Source organism: Buteo buteo, chromosome Z (genome assembly GCF_964188355.1).
Source record: "Buteo buteo chromosome Z, bButBut1.hap1.1, whole genome shotgun sequence".
NCBI classification, from domain to species: domain Eukaryota; kingdom Metazoa; phylum Chordata; class Aves; order Accipitriformes; family Accipitridae; genus Buteo; species Buteo buteo.
The window spans coordinates 14,203,333-14,223,350 of NC_134204.1; the positions used below are offsets into that span (position 1 = coordinate 14,203,333).

General features: G+C 41.2%; 1 protein-coding gene and 1 long non-coding RNA gene across 7 annotated transcripts in view; one reads left to right on the plus strand and one right to left on the minus strand.

Annotated features, from left to right (window-relative positions):
- Window positions 1–1,811: 1,811 nt before the first annotated feature.
- Window positions 1,812–18,677, minus strand: LOC142027361 (uncharacterized). Of its 3 annotated transcripts, XR_012649108.1 has the most exons (5): window positions 17,850–18,677; window positions 12,549–12,665; window positions 6,921–7,538; window positions 6,699–6,821; window positions 1,812–5,385 (listed from the first exon to the last, which is right to left on the minus strand). It is a non-coding gene; the product is annotated as an uncharacterized LOC142027361 (long non-coding RNA). The 3 variants fall into 3 exon arrangements; XR_012649107.1 differs by having other exon boundaries at window positions 1,812–6,821; XR_012649106.1 differs by having other exon boundaries at window positions 1,812–7,538.
- An 887-nt stretch (window positions 18,678–19,564) lies between these two features.
- The window catches only part of NIPBL (NIPBL cohesin loading factor), a 170,848-nt gene continuing 170,394 nt past the window's right edge, over window positions 19,565–20,018 (plus strand). For 2 of the 4 annotated variants that reach the window (XM_075021386.1, XM_075021388.1), the window contains exon 1: window positions 19,566–19,801. The gene's annotated coding sequence lies outside the window, so the exon portion shown is untranslated. Of the gene's footprint in view, window positions 19,802–20,018 lie in introns of all 4 variants that reach the window. The other 2 variants (XM_075021387.1, XM_075021391.1) reach the window with 2 other exon arrangements.

Consider the following 20,018-nt stretch of genomic DNA (forward strand, 5'->3'; position numbering starts at 1 on the left):
TGGTTTAGAGTCACAGAGAAAGTGTTATCTACAGAAAATATTAATTAAAATAGCAGTAATTTTGTGTGGATATGTAATTCTGGAATGATAAACCCATTGATTTTCAGACAGCAGTATGCTGAAAGTTTAAAATTTTCTGTGAAACCTTTTCAGATGTTTTTAACTTTTCTGTAGGCAAGATAATGAAAACTAAGATATTAAAAAGTCTGTTCTTTTATCTAAACAGAAGTCTTTCAGATAATCTAATTGTGATTATTACAGCTCAAAACCACTAACTTTGTGGCATATATTTAATTCTAATTTTCTCTCCCCTGCTAATTTTTTTAAGTTGTACAGCATGTTGAATTTAGACTTACCTACTGTTTAATTATTAAAATATGCAGTTCAGGTTAAAATTTAGTATATGCTTGTCACAAACAGAATTATAAACATAAATATTACATAAACACAGATATAGCAGCATAAATATCAGCTATTCATGAGGCCTTATGGGATAGGAAGAAAAATTAATGTCTCCATCATTTGGTTGAGAGGATTCAGATTTCTTTTTCAATCAGAGCAAGCCAAAGTAGGAATAAAACTTGACTCCCTGTTTTAGAAACAATGAACTACAGCAGCATAGCATCTTAAATGTTCTTGCCAATGTCTTGTAAAATTTCTCAGATTCATTTTTTTAGAAAATATTATGAATTATATCCTTCTCTCAGAGACAACAATGGTGAAAGTGCCCTTTGACTATGATAAATTCTCAATTTCAGCCTGAATTTAGAGATTTAACCTCTACTTAGCTGATTTACTTAAACACAAGATTGTCTTTCTGGCCCCAAACACAAGCTTTCCAAAGTAACTTTATTATTCGATGCTCCTATATACCATATGTTATATATCATATATATATATATATATATATATATATGAGATAACCCACACACTTTCAGAAGTACCAGGCCTTGAGAATAAGCACTTAGATAACATGTAGAGGATCAGAGGAAGAAGCAGGAAAACTACTGGGGAGTAAGAGCTGTGGAGTAAATCTTTTGTAAGCAGCCCACACTTACAAACTGCTCAAGTGAAGAGAACTTTTGCCTGTTTATTTTAAAGAAACTTAAGTTCCACATGTGAGAAAGAAGTGTGAGACTTCAAATTGTTACCAGTTACTTTCCATATGTACCGTTACTTTCCCACAGCTCTGTAACATCCAGCTGCCTAATGTTTATAACCTGTATTTTTGATACAAGTATCTGCTTTTCTAAATATATTCAAAGCTCCAACTTCTGCTGCTGTCTATACAGACCTAAGTCCCTGTACAAAAAGCAGTTTCACACAGTGCTTTCTCTGATATAATTAAGGCCTTTGACAGAATCATTCATGGTGTATAGATTGATAGATTGCTGTGTGCTGAATTAAGCCATTCTTTTTGAGTTAGGCAAAAGATTATGCCTGATGCCATTTAGAATGTCAAATTTCTAAAATACATCTTCCTCCAAAGTGTCCTAATAAGTTTTACACATTAGTATTATCACCACACAGATTTTCATATTAATTACTCAGACTCAAATACGTCCACTCTCTTGATAAAGTTCATCCCTCTTTATAATCTTATCATAGACTGTGCTTTCTACAAAACAGGAAAGAAGTTTGTTTGAAAGCACTTTTAATTGTCTGCTTAAATCTAAGAGACTATGCATGAGTGTCATGGTTTAACCCCAGCTGGCAAGTAAGCACCTCACAGCTGCTTGCGCACTCCCCCTGTGTCAGGATGGGGGAGCGAATCGGAAGAGTAAAAGTGAGAAAACTTGTGGGTTGTGATAAAGACAGTTTAATAGGTAAAGCAAAATGCACACACATAAGGAAAACAGAACAAGGAATTCATCCACTGCTTCCCATGGGCAGGCAGGTGTTCAGCCATCTCCAGGAAAGCAGGGCTCCATCATGTGTAACAGTTACTTGGGAATTAAAAAAGCCATCACTCCAAAAGTCCCCCCCTTCCTTCTTCTTCCCCCAGCTTTATATACTGAGCATGACATCATATGGTCCGGAATACCCCTCTGGTCAGTTGGGGTCAGCTGTCCCAGCTGTGTCATCCCACCCCCCGCAAACTTTTTGTGCCCCCCCAGCCTGCTTGCTGGTGGGCTGGGGTGAGGAGCAGAAAAGGCCCTGACTCTGGGTAAGCACTGCTCAGTCATACCAAAAACATCCCTGTGTTATCAACACTGTTCTCAGCACAAATCCAAAACATAACACTATACCAGCTACTATGAAGAAAATTAACTCAGGCCCAGCCAAAACGAGTACATTCTCCACCCCTTATTCCATTCCATTTACATCATGCTCAGGTACCACACTATCCAACACAACCTCATTAACCACCACCACCTTTCCCACCCTTTGATATAATACACAGATATCATTCCCTTAGTCTATGGACCACCCCTGTAAAATGCCCATAAAGTGTCCACAAAGTGCCCACTGAGTTCATTTAGTCCATGACTTTGGGCTCCATCTCTTACAGTGGTCACTCAGGACAGGAGAGGTGGTGTGTTGCGTGGAGCTATTGGGCATCAAAGCCGGCTCAGGTCAAGTCACTGCTGCACTTGCACTGCTGCTTGTAAGGCTTGTCCTCCATTGGTTCCTGTAGTTCCTGCTATAGCAGTTCCTATAACATGCAACTCAGACCAGGGGTTACAACAATTTAAAGGTATAGCCATTACAATCTCCACCCTGGTCCTTTTGGACCAACCCATAGGGTTTAACAGTGCAATGAACTCCTCCCCTTGCCCCTGCTCCGGCTTGGACTTACCCACGGAATCCAGTCTCTTAGGGTTGTAACTGCTCCAAGTGGAGCTCTACCTCTGAGCCACAGTCTCTCCAGGGGTATACCTGCTGCGGCATAGACTTATCCACAGCCACAGTGGCTTTGAGGTGCACCTGTTCCACCGTGGCCTTATCCATGGGCCACAACGCTGTCAGAGAGATACCTGCTCCAGCGTGGCCTTACCCATGGCCGCAGTCCCTCCAGGGGTGTACCTCCTCTGTCGCGGGCCCATCCATCACCACACGTTTTGAGTTGTTCCCGCATGACCTCATGCAGAGCCACCAATGCTTCAGGGTGCACCTGCCGCAGCACGGACTTGTCCACAGCCACAGATGCTTCGAGGTGTACCTTCTCCAGCGTGGACTTATCCTTGGGCCACAACCCCTCCAGAGGTATACCTGCTGTGGCACAGACATCGCCACGGCCACAGATGCTTCGAGGTGTACCTGCTCTGGTGTGGACTCATCCACGGCCACAGATGCTTCAGGGTGTCCTGCTCCCACATGGACTCATCCACAGGTCACAGTCCCTTCGACTCGAGTTCACTCTGGAGTTCCAGCCTGTCCAGTACAGCAGCACAGGAACAGCTGGCCATCTGCCACCCTAGGTGCTTCGCCAGTGCTGTCACCAAAATGTTCCCAGGCACAGTGAAGATGACAAGCGGCACAGCAGTACGGCAGCACAGCAAGCAGCGAAGGCAAAAAGCAGCCACGAATGAGCACTAGACTCTAATATACAGTAAGGCAAGCAAGCCCCATGGCAAGCACAGAGGCCTGCCGATTAGTAGCTAAACAGCAGTAACAGCTATAAATTCTACCTGGCACATTCCAGTCAAATCTGGTGTTATCTCGAACACTTCGAGCCCCACGTTGGGCACCAAAAAGGACTGTTGTGGTTTAAACCCGGCCGGCAACTAAGGACCACGCAGCTGCTCGCTCACTGCTCCCACATTGGGATGGGGGAGAGGATCAGAAGAGTGAAAACAAGAAAATTCTTGGGCTGAGATACAGTTTAATAGGTGAAGCAAAAGCCGCGCACACAAGCAAAGCAAAGCAAGGAATTCATTCACCACTTCCCACCGGCAGGCAGGTGTTCAGCCATCTCCAGGAACGCCAAAAGCTGCACAATGAGTGAGAATGTATTGCTTTTTGTTAGCCCACAGGCGAGTAACCTCCCGTCCTTCAAACAGGGCAGCCCGAGCTGTTCCTCTACCACCATCTAGTGGGGCAGAGGCAGGCAGTGCCGGAGCGCCGGGTCCGGCAGTCCCAGCGTGACTCGGACGCTGAGAGCAGGACCCGGCAACAGCCCCACCTCCCGTCAGTGTCCGCAGACGTGTGCGTAACGCAGCTGAACTTGACGAGCGTGAAAGCAGGTTCTTGACTGAACGTTCTAGCTGATGCATTTCACACCATCTTCTTTATCTGAATCTTTATGTCCTGAGATCCATTGACTCGCAGGGAGGAGACTAAACGGAATGTTAGATCGCAGGTGTTAAAAGCCCCAGCCCAACAGCTCTGGCTACACCCCCCTTTTTTACCTTTTACTGTTTGCGGACAGCAACAATCAGCGTATTTTTGAATGCCATGAATTCCATGCTTGAAAGTTAAAAATTAGAAACTGTTCCCTAACTGTTACTCGGAGTAAACATTCACTACAAATAATGGGTTTCTTGTAATCAACGAGCAACAAAACTGGCGTTGATTACTCTAGAGAAGTTAAACAACTGGACATCATTTGCTCAAGCCCTGCAACAAGGACAAGGAGACACGAATGGAAAAACAGGTCTTTGCGGTAAAAATTCAAAGAGCAGAGGAAGACTTCTAACTCTTTTTGCAACGTTAAAGCAGTAACTCTAACAAAGCAATAAAGGAAAAATTGGGTTCCAGAACAAATTTTATACCAAATAGGGCTAAAATTTAAAAGCTATTTTGATTTTTTTCAGCAACACCAGTGGGATATGGTAATTATTCAGAAAATTTTACTGGGGCTGGGCTATTTTAGTGTATGTGCTTCCAAACTAGATTTCAACTATTAAAGGGTGTCATTTCTCTCTTCACATGTCAATATGGAGTTTAGAGTTGCTTTTCTGACCTAGCTATGTACTTCCATACCTAAATACATTACTTGTAAATATAATTCTAATACTGAATTTCTTGACATGAGAACTAGACAGAAACTGACAGATGTCATAGGGGACACTGAGTTTAAAGCACTGCAAAAAAGCACTGGTATGGACAACCTTAAACATCAACCAAAGGCAGCCAAGGTGCCTTCTACAAGGAAAGATTTATGGTTGTTCTGAAGGACAGAACCCAGAGCAGAAACAAAGGGTTTATATTATCTCCTTGTTTATTTCTGAAGGACGAAAAACAAGCTGTGGATTTTAACAAAAAAAACCCCAAACCCCAAAGAATCATAGCCATCTGCAAGGCTGTAGTGTGAGAGTAAAGAGGTCCCTGCTGGAGTCTTACTGGAGGGGGGATCAGGAAGTCAACAGAATCAGCCACCACTTCAGAAGTTTCCAGTGCTCCCAACACTTCCTTATATGAAAAGGAAAGCTCTATGTTTGACTGAAGAGAAGCAAACAACAAAATTCACTGAATGAATACAGTACCCTAGTTTACCCATTTTTTTAAACTTGCACAAGTTCTCTAAGCAAAAGCAGACATTTCTCATACTCATTGTATTAAACAAAATCTTGCAATTTATTGTTGTTATTTTGCAAAATGGTTTCCTTCTCTTTTTAATTTTAAGAGTTGGGGTTGCAGTTGTCACCATGTGTGCTTTCTAGATTAGGAAACTAGGCCTAATGTTGAAATATAAACCAAATGCACAAAACACTTTTCAGGCAAGAAGTTATAGAGCTGTAATAAATTTAAATATTCTAATGCTTAGTTTGTTACAGGAAATATGATACCAATATTGGTGAATTGTCAGACACCAGCAGAATTATCTCACCTTGCTTGGCCTTAAGCTGTCTAGGAGCTGCAATTCATATATCCATTTATATAACTTGGGAGGCTTCTGGAAAAAGCTCTCCTGCACTAGCGCAGGGGACACAAACTTCTTGCAGGAGTTCTTCTACCAGAACTCTTTCCACATGTTCCTCGCTACCAACACATGCCTAATAACCTTAATAACTTGGAATAAAAGTAACAATTTTCTTCTGCATTTACTTTAAGCTATATGCCCTCCCTTTTTTCCTAAAAAATGTAAACAGCTCTTACTGTACAGTTCACTATGGTTCAGAACATTATCCTGTGGGAATTAGAGAATAAAAGAGAATGGAAAGAAAGAGTGGCCCAGAGAAGGAACCCTGATCTGGAAAAGATGTCGAAGATGGAAAATACTAAAAGAAAAACATTTAATTGCAGCCATTAAGGTCAGGGAAAACTCCAAAGAGATCCAGTGCTGTGAACCCAGGAGACAACCTGAGTATGGGAAATGGGTTTTCTAGTGTTCAATGCAGCCAAGAGACTGAAGAGACTAAGAACCGAAAAGAAGTTGACAGGTTTTTTACATGCTTTTATTTGGGATAACTGAAGCTTTTTGAGGCATTGAATTGCCACTTGAACTTGAGGAGAAGGAGGAATACAGAAATGGAGGAATAGTTGAAGAAACAAAAATTTGATCTAAATGACCCCTCACATTACATCATTTAAAAAAAACCAAGTACGTTTACTACAATTTTCTTTAATTCTCCAGCAACTGCAATTGGGAAAGACTGTATATCAAAATCCATACCATCTTACCATAGACACTTGAGTGCTTAAACTCCAAAATGCAGCTCAGGACCCCAGGTCTGAAGTCAGGACACCTCTATGTCTCCAGTTATTGCTCAAGAGAAAAAAAAAAGTTGTTTCTGAAAGGAGACTTAGCTCACCTGAGAGGTGAAACCGCTCTCTACTGACCGAGGGCAATGCACGTCCTCAAGGGGTGAGGACATTGATGACCTGGGGTGGCAGGTAGGTGCCGTGCAGGGTCTACAAAGTTTTTCACTAGAAAACTTTAAAAAAGATAGAAAAAATCAGTTTACCCAATCAGTATTTAAGCATTGTTACATATTTGCACAACACTGAGAAGAGAACACGTTGGATGATTTTACCTGACGGCATTTAAGTCCATCTTGAGAGTCGGTAGTCGTTTCCCCCATTTCACACTTGTCCGTATGAGACAGTTCTTACAAACCTGACCTGTCTGTGGTGTTTAAGTGTGGCGGAGCTCGAGGCCGGATCCAAGTTTCTGAAAGAAATAACCTTCTACGGAGAGAGGTTGGGATTCGGCAGAAAAGGAGTTAAAAGTTGAACGTCGGCGCCGAGGAACCCGGCGGACTGTTCCATTACCCAGGGAGGGGAAGCCTACTTACATATTGTTAATTATTCGCTGTAAAATTAATGACAAAATTTCAAAATGAGAGCTATAAGAAGTCATTAGAAAGAACCAGGAGGTGATCTATGAATTAAAAAAGGTGAACGTGAGGTAAAATCTTGAGGGCACCTTTCTCCTTTCTCCTGCATGGGCAAGTTCCACTCAGCAGGCGGGCCGGTGTTGCAGCCTGGTTTGAGGGAGGAGGCGAGGCGACTCCCCGGTAGCGTGTTTGGGGCTTGCAGGGCGGTTTAGGAGCTTTTAGATCCATTGTGATTTCTCCTTCCAGTATCACCAGAGCTCTCCTCCTCACTGGCGCAGTGGCTGCTCATAACAGGCCTCGTTTACCAGAACGGGACTGGGAGGAGAGAAGAAAGGGAGGGCACGGGAGCGGTGATGGTAGAAGGAGTTTGGAGTGACAAAGGCGCGGGAAGCGGCCACCGCGGGGGCAGCCGGGGGTGCCGCTCAGCCGGGGGCCCGGTGGGTTTCTTTAGTGCAAATAATAATATAATCTGACGTACTGAGCCAAAAGCTGTTCAGTAGAAGTGGTGTAACAAAAGCGCTTGGCTAACGGGAGTCCTGAGCATAGACGCAGATTTCATACAAAGTGTTTGAGAACTGCGGGCAGAGTGGCTGAGACCACCCCAGGCAGTTCTCGGGAACATCCTCGGGCATTGAGGGCTTCTGCAGACATATGATTACCTCATTATTTTGGAGTATCTTAGATATATTGATTGTCTTCTTTAGGATCGATGTAAAACGTCAGTGTACACAAAAAAGACTTTTTGCTATTAACAGATTATACTGTGGCGTCTTTGATTTTAGGCGCCCATAATATGAATTTCTCAATTTCTTTGAATTTAGACGCCCATAAATAAGAAAGTGAGGAACTGGGTTCTTTGACCTGCACCTAGACAGAAGGAAACTGAGGGCACTTAAAATGTTCATGAAGTAGCTGGTTTAAGAGCAGCTATTAGTGATAAACGTAAGAGAGCTTTCCACCATACTAAAAATATTTCTGTAAAATCATAAGCATGTGCAGTGCTTCCCAGGCAACTATAAAATGCCAAGCCCACTTCCTCTGAGAAACTTTAACTTAAAAGCAAACCAAAACCACACAGAATAAACAAATTAGGACCATAAAATGAGGTGAATAGGAGGGGTATTGTCTTTGGGAAGCCAAATTAATTTTTTTTAACATAGTATTCTCTTCTATATGATTAATAAGAACACTTCTTGTCTGCCCAATTATTCCTAAGTACTAGCTGAGCAGTATAAGCAGTAATACTGTGGTAACATGGTATATATGGAGAGTCCACATACTCAAAAGATACAAGAGACTGAATTACATTATAACCTTAATGGTGGTCCCTCAGGCGTGCACCAGTGAAACAGCACCAGGAAGTTTGTTTTAATCATTATTCCTGCGCTGTTTGTTTTTGTGGATAAATAAGGACTTCAGTGCACTAAGTTAGCAATCCAGAACCTTTCTTGAGCTCTACATGAACACATAACCAAAAATAGCATTTAATTAAGAAAAAGTTGCAGTATGTTTTTGCAATCAAAGGGAAGTGTGTATGCTGGAGGAAACCTATTAGATTAATAGTGCTTTAACTTCTTGCTTGGTACATATACAATTCTAAGAACTTGTCCTTCAACTTCCTGCAGATGAAAAGAAAATGTATTCCTAAGGGCAATAATTAGCTATTATTCTACAGCTACCTAAACATGTAGTTGTATGCCTTTAGCCAGATTATTACAGCTGTATAACTTCCCTGAAATTACATATGAAATTTTCTATTTCAGGCATTTTGGCATCACTGTATAGCATTTTGAATGAAATTTTGGGGAACTGGACAAATTATATCTATTACATGTGAAGAACACCAGCCATAAAGAAGTCTCATATAGACATCTCTGAACTGCTTTTAGAAGAGGGCAAAGCTGGTAGAGGTCTGGTAAGAAAAATCTTCATTTAAATACATACATTTGTTTTTATTGTTGGGAGGGAAGATTATTAAAGGAGTGAGAAGGAGAAAAAAGGTGTAAGTAACTGCTAAGGATAATCAGTTTGATAGATTGTCGTGGTTTAACCCCAGCCGGCAACTAGCACCATGCAGCCACTCACTCAGTCCCCACCCCCACCCTCCAGTGGGATGGGGAAGAGAAACAAAACCAAGTAAAACTTGTGGGTAACTGCCCCCAGTTTATATACTGAGCATGACATTCTATGGCATGGATTATCCCTTTGGCTAGTTCAGGTCAGCTGTCCTGGCTATGCTCCCTCCCAGCTTCTTGTGCACCTGCTTGCTGGCAGAGCACGGGAGACTGAAAAATTCTCAATTTAGGATAAGCACTACTTAGGAGCAACTACAAACATCACTGTGTTATCAACACTGGTCTCATACTAAATCCAAAACACAACACTATACCAGATACTAGGAAGAAAATTGATTTTATCCCAGCTGAAAACAGGGCATAGATCTTGAATGTTCAACAGTTACAGTTTCATACTAACTTCCTAAGACTATGAAGTTCATAAGAATGCTGTGTAAGACAATGTTCATAACAATAAAACAAAGCTTCACAGACAGGCTATAAAATATATATGTGTGTCCTGGTTTCAGCTGGGACAGAGTTAATTTTCTTTCTAGCAGCTGGTATAGTGTTCTGGTTTGGGTTCAGTGTGAGAAGAATGTTGGTAACACACTGATGTTTTCAGTTGTTGCTAAGTAATGTTTAGTCTAAAGTCAATGATTTTGCAGCTTCTCATGCCCAGCCAATAAGAAGGCTGGAGGGGCAAAGAAGCTGGGAGGGTCCACAGCCAGGGCAGCTGACCCAAACTGGCCAAAGGGATATTCCATACCATGTGACATCATGCCCAGTATATAAACTGGGGGAAGAGGGGCTGGGGAGGATTGCTGCTGGGGAACTGACTAGGCATCTGTTGGCAAATGGTGAGCAATTGCATTGTGCATCACTTTTGTATATTCCAATCCTTTTATTATTATTGTCATTTATTATTGTTATTATCATTATTAGTTTCTTCCTTTCTACTCTACTAAACTGTTCTTATCTCAACCCATGAGTTTTACCTTTTTTTCTCCAGCCCACTGAGTTGGTGGGGAGTGAGTGAGTGGCTGCATGGTGCTTAGTTACTGGCTGGGGTTAAACCACAACAATGTGACAGTCCTTCCCCGATAGGTCATGTTGCATTTTTGAGCTAATCATCAACAATATGGGAAGACTAGGCATTTTTCTCACTTTTCAAGTTCTAGATGATATTAATGAGAAGACTTAGAAAATAAGGGGACTATAAAAATACCATGACTAACTCATGTTTCCCATTCAAAATTCAAATGGACTAGAAAAAGCTGCATTTACCTTTATGAATCTAGCTTTTAAGAAACAAACAACCCAAACTTCTATTAGTACTTGTTTAGATGACCAATTTTTCATGAAACTGCATTCTTAAGGAAAGCTTAGATGAGGGTAACAACAAAATACATAGCCTGTACATCTCTGCTTAGCATGCCCCTAGGCTTGACAGTCAACTTCAGCACTTCTGAAGATTACGAGGCAATGTCCAAGTTTTCATAGTATAAGCAATATGCTAAGTTATTCACAGACAATCATAAACACAGCACAACATTTACATTTTAAATAAAAAAAGAAACATTTGCACTCTATAGTCTAAATGAAGTATCTGAAATTAGATGTGTAAAACTTGAAAATGGAAAGATTGTATTTTCAAGTCTGCACCTATATAACAATTTTTGTGAAACAGTATTTCATATAAGTACTTTCTATGCTATATTATACTTTAAATATAAATTTTATAGCGTGGGTTTTACAATTAATCTCTTTACCAACAGATTATCCCTTATTTAACTGACTTCCTTATCCAAACATTATTCAAACACATATACCTTTTCTATAGTATTGAAATGGCATACCCACCAAAGCAAGTTTCACATTCACTGTCTACTCAAACACATAGTACATTCCTCTTTTGCATCAATGAGCATTTGACTAGTCTGTAAACACGGTTACCAGAAAAAATAAAACCGGTAAGGTCATTGCTTATAGAGAGATCCTTTTTTAAGCCAATGGATTCTTCAAGAGAAACAGGTAGAGATTCATATTTTGGATTATTGTTGCCAATGAGGAAGAGTCCAAATAGGAAAAGAAGGAAAGCAAGGGCTTTTATATGCTGCCTCTATCTTTGGGAGCAAGTAAGAAGGAAACAACCTAAAATATTAGGGAAAACACAGTCTAATGGCAGAGAAAAAATAAAGATTGCCCAAGGAAATACAGGAGAAACAAGCACTTTGGCCAGAAGAGAGTGATCACTAGTGTACCCTGGAGTAAACACAAGACTGACTTAAGTCTGGAAATGAGGGGAAACAGCAATGGAACCATGAAAGGTATGAAAGTAATGAGTAAGTTCAGGAAAAAATCTAGTGAATGAAAGTATAAAAATTATTTTATGATGCATGGGTATATATTTTCCTGACAGAAAAATTCTGTATTTTTAATGCTGCCAGGTTATTGTAATTTATCTTTCTATTTAAAATGCAACTGTCTTCAAAATTGGAAATCCGTTCTTACCTGCTTTGACTTGAATAGCATTGTCTCTGTCAGAAATAATACATGATAGCATCAGATGTTGTGATGCACTCTATTTACAAAGATTGTACATACATTCTTTTCCTCTGAAACCATGGGAAAATTTCACTCAAAAGTCTCAAGTCCTTTTTGGTTGATAGTCATCTTGAATCTCTCCTGCTCTGTTCTTCTTAGAGCTACATTCCCAGTGATTGCCTCGGCCTGTGTATGGGTTTCTGCATCTTCCCTGCATCTGTTTCTATGGCATGTTACATCTTTTTTCTCACACATGCTTATCCTCAAATATCCAACAAAACATGTGCCACCCACATGTGCCTTTGTTTTGGGTGGTGACATGTACCCATATTCTCTTGGAGGTTGTTCTTTTTCCAGAAAGTTTAATTACTTCTTACAGTGATTTTAAAGAGCACTGTCTATGACAACTAGCTGTAGTATGTTTTATCTAACAGCAATATTATGGATAACAGGCCATCTTAATGAATTGAACTCTGCATGGAAAAACATATTAGCAAAAGCACAGGTATACGGATTGCAGCCGCTTCAGGAGAGTCACTATACCATCTTTCATATGAGTACTTGCACTGGAATGCAATCTTCACTGGGAATACAATAGAGAAAGTTGGCAAACCTACAAGATGTTCAATAGTCACTCAAAACTATAAATTAACATAAATTGACAATCCTGTGCACACTAGTGTTCTTTCATTATAGTCAAGATTAGTAAATAATTTCCACTTACCTATAAACTTTAAGAAAACTGCTCATGCTTATCCTGTTACTTCTCCAAATATGTACTTCTTAGGCCAAGATTTTCTATGCTGTTCCTCTCTTCAAAGATGAATTACGTTTAGGGAACCTGAGGGAAGTCATGTAGGTATTTTAAAACAGTGGGAGGACAAATATAGAAATATAAGCATCAAAAACTAGAATTTAAATACTTCGTGACTGAGAAAAGGACATTTCATAAATAGATCATTTTGACTTGATTTTTAAGTTACAGCTATTTGAGAATTCCATGCCAGCCATTCCTAAATGGTATATTCTTCTTTCAGTCTTTTTTTTTTTTTCCTATTGCAACTGAGTGGCACCACCTAGGCAGAGACATTTATTTGTATTTAATTGCATTGTAAAAGCCTAGCCAGCTTCTCCAGGTCAACAATTCAATTTTCTGGGCCACTTACTGTCCCCATCAGAAGTTTAAAAAAAAAAAAAAAAAAAGGGCTTTGTGCTTCAGAATGCATGGCATTGCAAGCCTGTGAGAAGTTAAATCTGTGACAAGTTAATACTGCTTTCTGGCTCACTAATGGAGCACCCACACATCTTCTGAAGTGCTGACAAAGTAGATGGACTGATGTTTGTCCCTGTGGCTACACTGAGAAGCAAATTGCCAGCACGTGTCCAGTTACAAAAGAGAATAACTTTTTTTTTTTTTTTGAAAAAAGACGTTGTAAGAGGAATACTCAGCAGTCAGAAAATACCCATGATGTTTTATTTATCCTTACTTCTTTTCCATTCTTATCTTAAAATCCATAAATTACATGTTAGAACTTATTTTCATTACAAATTGATGCTAACAGCCATAATTTAAAGTAGTGCAAAAGCTACTTATGTTTATTTCATCTTATTGTACAATGTGTGTTTTCTGTTCCTGTTTGCACTGAAACATCCTTTCATAAGGGCCACAGGATATCTAGAAGAAAAAGGGACATCTGCTGCAGGTTAGAAGGCTGTTTTAGCCACCGTATAGGACTTTCTAAAATGTCTTCACATGAATAAATAGCTAGCTCGACAGCCAGATTTCAATCAACTTTCTTTTGTCAGGTTTCTGGATAAAAAATGAGGTGATAAATTGCTTCAGTAAAGAATTAGTTGGAAATATGAATGTGATTTATCTCTAGGTGGGGGACCGCAGTTCCCTCTTACCTTCCTTTTGGCCAATCACTCCAAGGAGACTGCTTCAGGTTTGTCTATAAAATGCAGTGTAAATGAAACCACCACAAAACACTAACAGACATTGGAAATAATTTGTCTAAAAATTGTGTATAAAGTGTTCAAATAGACCTTGGCAGGGGCTAAAAGCATGCCAGCTAGCACTTTCCCAAACAATTCCTGGGCACAGTTTGGAAGTTAGTGTGAGTCAGGAACCATTCCCAATGGGCAGTAGATGCATGTGACCATCCTGTTTTGAAGAATAAACGGGTTTAATAATACAGGTGTGAAACATTATGTGGCTACCAGCGTCAATGCCAGAGAACAGTCCCAGGCATGTTTAACCAGTTAGTTTGTACACAGCCACTGAATCTTTTGGCTGAGATAGTTAACACTTCAGTATCTGAAGAATGGAGAAGTTCTGCTTTCTTTCTTTCAAGGAAGCAGTTTTTCAAGGCCTAAGCCCAAGAAACTTTTTTAACATACATGATCTGGATAATCATATCTCTGTCTTAAATCTTTTTACTGGCAAGTTCATTAAAAATAGAGTGGCAAGGCATTTTAAGCATGATATAATGTTCTCAGATTTCTTTAATCTATACAAGTATGGCTTTCAGCTTACGCTGAAAACAGCAGTCCTTAAAGCCAATTTTTAACTTCTGTCCTTTGCCAGAAGATGAATGTCCACACTTACTTGCTGGCCCATGAAGCTGTATTGATTTACCTTTACACCTTAAAAAGTGGAAAAAAAACGCCTGAATGTTTTTATCTTTATCTCTCAAAATAATCCATAGTGGGCCTCACAGCTCTTTTACGGAATTGCACAGGATTTCTTATGTAACCGACATGCAATTCTATATCTCTGTTATACAACATGACAGTAAGTTGTTTTCCCAGTGCCTATCCAAAACAAGACATTTGAGAGGATAAAGTTATATAAGGCTCAAATTAAAAACAAAAAGAAAAAAAAAAAAGAAGAAAAACTAAGAAAAAGGATTTGTGGGAAGTTAAGGAATTTACAGCAGGAATGGTACCTGCTTCCTTTCTGAAGGTCAGCAATGGTGAATCCACACAAAAGAGCCTAAAGACCATCTTTAGCCAGATTTCAGATTTCTTTTGATGAGAATGTGTAACTTACCATTTGTCTTCCTTAAAAAATGAACTGTTATTAGGTCTGTTCTTACGGGCCTAATGTAACAATAGTGGGACAGTCTGCTTGTCCAGCAATCTATCACTGATGTCTTTTACTGTTACATAATGTGTTTTATTATTATGTATGTTTTATAGTCTAAATTACATTTTACATTATCTCTATTTTAACTTTATTCAGAATTGCTAATGCCTTGTGTAATCAAGAACTAACTGTAACATTCAAATGTAAATACTAGAGCTTTGTCGTCTGTCATTTTTCCTCCATACAGAACTGTTTTTTACAAGTATACATTTTAAAAGATTTATCTGCCATAGGATTCATATCATGTCTTCATAAAAACTGAAGCATATTCTTAACATGGTAGAGATAGTGCAAGTCACTTAGAAAAAATGAAAAAGTATTATTTCATTTCATATTCAATTCTTGTTGGTAAATTATGCTAAATAATTAGAAGAAGGAAAAAAATATTACCTCCATTACCTCCGCCTACTGGAAAAAAAAAATAAAAATCAGTAGTTGTAAGCATAGAGCAAGTAACTATACAAATATTTTACTGCTCAGTCTGAAGGCTTCCTTGGCTTTTATTTTAGCTATACCACTGAAGGCCTCATCTGATACTTAGGTTGCTTACTTCTCACAATGAATATTCCCCAGTGAATTAATTACGTGGTGCTATTATTTGCTCCTATGAACTAAAGTCAATGCAAAGAACATAACTTTATATTACTTGTCATACAGCATTCATTATTACATTCTTCCTACTCGCTGTTGTAGTCCAGCCTTAACACCAAATTCTAAGTAATCTGAATACTTAAATTTAGGATGATAGCTAATGATTGCATTACTATATTATATTCAGATAACGAGCTCCCAAAATTTATAGGAACGTTCTTTCCAATTATTGAAAAAATATATTAAAAAATACAGTTGTAATTTTTTTTTTATTTTACCAACACATTCATTTATAAAAAACTGCCCAGAGATAAATACTACCTATAAACTACTAAAAGGTAAACATAACAGTATTTGTGCATCCCATTAACAACTTAAAGTGACAGCTACCTGTATGTTTTACCAGCCCTTAAAGAGACGAAAATGGAAAAGCACAATACATTTTTCATTCATTCTATAGAAAAAAAAATCAAATAACAAGCAACCTCTAAGAAAACATTGGTTCCAGCTATCTTTTTACCATAGTATTACATGCTGTCCATAATTTATGAAGGTGAATAACAACATGTAGCTGTCAGGGAAGTTAACATCAGAATGAAGAGGGCGAAGTGGTCTCTTCACTATTTTCAATGGTGTATACACAAATACTCTCTTTGCATCTAGAAAGCTTATCGCAGTATGCAGTTGTAAACAGCAGCAAGAGAAGTACCTACAACTTACCATATATTTTGTGCAAATTGCTTGAGAAATACATTTTAAAAACAGTACTGTCTGCATGAAGATCTTTAATTCTTGCTTCTTAAAGCTGCATTAAAATACTCTTTGAAGAACAAGAAACGAGTCTCAGAATAACTGACTGTGCAGTTAGCATGACAGCCTCATCATTTGTTTAGGGCAAAAGACCCATTCTCCCTTGACATCAAAGGGAGTAGGATTAGGTGCAATAGCTGTACCCTGAAACTTCCAGTTCATTTTCAGGACTCTACAGGATTGGATTTATCAGGGGAATTCAGAGAGCTCTGCCCTCCTCTGCACCGCCACCAGCTTTGTTCAGTGTAGCATATGCTTCTTAGTGTGCCACACTCATGGTTGTATGACTGCATAGCTCCTCCCATACAGATTAGGACTACCTCCACCCCATGACTAAGGCCTGGAACAGAAATAAGGTTTAAAGTATCTTGGTATGTTTTCAGGTAATATTCTGAAAGGCTTGATTTACCCCGTTTTCTGGCCATTTCAGGCATAATGAGATAAACCCCATGCATACTAAAGTAATTTTTAGGAACACAGTGAGCCTCCATTCTGCAATAAATTGTTGTGAGTGGACGTTTGAAGACAAAAGAAATACAAGGAACCACTTGTCTGAATGCAGTTGAAGAATTCGATCTTTCCTTTTAAAAAGTGGATTACAGAAATATCTAACAGAATAAAAAAATATTTAATTTCCCTTAAGGAAAAAGAACAATCCTGATTTGCTCATGTGTGTTACACCACCACCTTCTAAAAGAACTAATGACTTAAATTAGTTGTTTTCTTGTGCAGGTTATAACATCATAGTACTCAGGAAAAATAGCCATTTCTACAAATTCTTTTAGTTGAACGGGATTTTAACAGCATAAAATGGTCCAGTGACATTCTCACTGGGAAACTCTGACTGAAACAGTAGTCAAGTAGGTGTTGTGTCTTACCATGATGTTTGTACTGGCTAAAGTGTATTTGGCATTTGAAAAGGAGAATTTTGGTATTTACATTTTATTTATACACTAAGCCACCAATTAAGAAAATAAAAATCGTTATATAAATAAATTACTAAAATCACAGAAAGACTCCATCAACATGAATTGGTAACAGTCAGTTAGAAGCAGATCAAAGCAGTATTCCTGGGCCAACTTTGTCATTTTAGAATCACATTTTCCTGTGAATTTGTAGGTGTATACGTCCACATACACATGGGTATGTGAACTCCAAACAGGTAGTACATTAAACTTTAGTTTATTACCACCAGAAGGTAAGTATTTTCCCCCTCGAGTTACACACTTGTCCTGCATTAAATTAAGCACAGAGACTTATAAACACACTTCATTTACTACACCAATGATTTCCCTTTATTTCAAATGGATAACTTGGAAGTTGTAAATGCATAAACAATTATAGGATTGGGACCTTTTGTATTAACTTGGAACAAAGGTATAGAATACATTTTTTCAGAGCCCAGTTTACTCTGTCTCCATTAAACTTACATGAGCATGTACCCATTAGATACTAGTATTTCCAGTACTGAATTACCGTATTCTCCAGTGCCATCTTCATTTCTGCACTTTCAAACAAAAACACATACACTTGTATGATGAACTTTGATTCATCCAACGTTAGGAATGTGATAGTTGTTTAAGCTTGAGAGAGGCATTTTAAATCTGTATTAAAGACAGAGCACCATTCAGGAAATCCTAAGACTTGGGAAGATTGAAGTGCATTGGTGTACGATATTATCCCTTTGTGCAAAGAATATCCATCCAGAGCTGACGGGGTGTGTTTATATGTCACAGGTCATTTATAGCTGTGTCCAACTGTATGGCTGAATCCTGAAGTCGACAGACAAGCACGGCTCCATCTAGCAATCAAGGGATTTTTGTCCAAGTACCGACTGAGGAGCAAAGCGATGTGAGTATGAAAAGACATAGTTAATTCATCGGGTAGAAATGCTTCTTCAGTATTATCCTGCGCTATGATTATTCACAGTTTTACCTGTAGAGAGGAATACCAGAGAATCTTTCAGACTAGGACATTCTCTTTCACCAAACACTCCTTCACAACCCACAATTAAAATACTTCCAGTAAATCTGGTGGCGGTGCGGAGCATCAGCCTCCAGCGAAGGACCTTTCACCTGAACAACAGCATTCTCCCCTGTGCTCGTCCAAAAAAAGGTTGTTTTTAAAAGCCACTCCAGCTCGGTATGTCCACCTGGAAATCCCTCGCCCCGGCAACGCTTTCCGCATCGGGCGTTTCAGTTCCTGCGACACGGCCTCGTTACACCCACAGAGACGGACATGAGCGGTAACTCCAGCCAGGGTCCCGGGTCTGACACACCTCACCCGCTGGGGCGGGGGGGCACTCGGGGACTACCGCCTCTCTGGGCTCATTTTAAGGCGCCTTTTTAGGTCTGCCTCCTGCGAGGCGGCATCTTGCAGTCCCCCTCCCCACCATCCTTAGGGAAGACAAAAATAAAACCCCAAACGTGTGGTTTTTTTCAACGGTCACTTCTTCACAAATCGCTGGCTGCCTTCCTCTCAGCGCAGGCCTAAGCGTAAAGTCCGGTCTCGTTCCGCGCACCAGAAGGGGCAAAAAAAGAAAGAGAAACTCGGGCGGCAGCCGAAGGGGTGGGGAAGGGGCGAGACGGCCACGCCGCGGAGCCTCGGCTTGTGCCCGCCGCCGCCCAGGCCAGGCCAGGCGAGGCGCGGCGCGACGCGACGCGACGCGGCGCGGCGGAGAGATCCGCTGCAGCTGCCGCGGCGCTGGGAAGGGAGCGGCGCGGCGCCGAGCAGCGCAGTGGCGGCGGCAGCGGCGGCGGCGGAAGCGGCGCTGGTTGAGCGAGGGAGCGAGCGGGCGAGGAGGAGGCAGCGGAGGGAAGGGGGAGGCTGTTGGTGTTTGGCGCCGGTGGAGGGAGTCATTCCTGCAGCTGCACTTCCGGTCGGCATTTTGTTCTGAGAGGGAGCGAGAGAGACACACACAGGATCCCTTCCCCTCCTTCTCGTCCTCCTCTTCCCCCTACCCCCCCGCTCGGTACCGACTCACCGTGCCCAGGCTGCCCCCCTCGCCCGCCCTCCTGCACTCGCACACACAGAGGGAGCGGCGGCGGCCCGTTGGCAGCGCTGCCCCCCCCGGCCACCCCCCTGCTCCCCCGCGGCTCGGAGTGTGTCTCGGAACCGGTTCGGCGCGGCGCGGCCCGGCCCGGCCCGGCCCGGCCCCTGTTGATGTTGTGAAGCAGGCTCAGGGGGAAGGGATTTGTCTCGGCCGCTCACCCCCCGGCTCTACATGTTCGCTGCACTGAGGAGGAGACGGAAGAGGAGCCAGCCCCCCTCCCGGCCCGGATTATTGTTGTTATATTATCTCCCCTCCTCCTCCTGCTCCGCGGCGGCGGCGGCGGCCCAGCGGCGGCGGCTCCTCTGAGGAGGGAGGGGGGCGGATTTCTCTCCCCCTCTTTCGGATTCTCGTTGGATTCAGACGCCGATTTGCTCAGGTAATCCCCCCTCCTTGTCTCCCCTTCCCCTCCCTGCCCTCTCCAGCAGCGGGCCGGGCCTCCCAGCCCAGGCCGCCCAGCACTGCCGGGAGCAGAGGGGATTAGCTGTTATCCGGGGTAGAGGGGAATAAGTGGCAACCGGAGGTGTTTATTTCGCAGCCCCCCTTCCTGCTCGCTCGGGTTTGGCGGAGGAGATTGGTTCCTCCCGGGCTGCCGG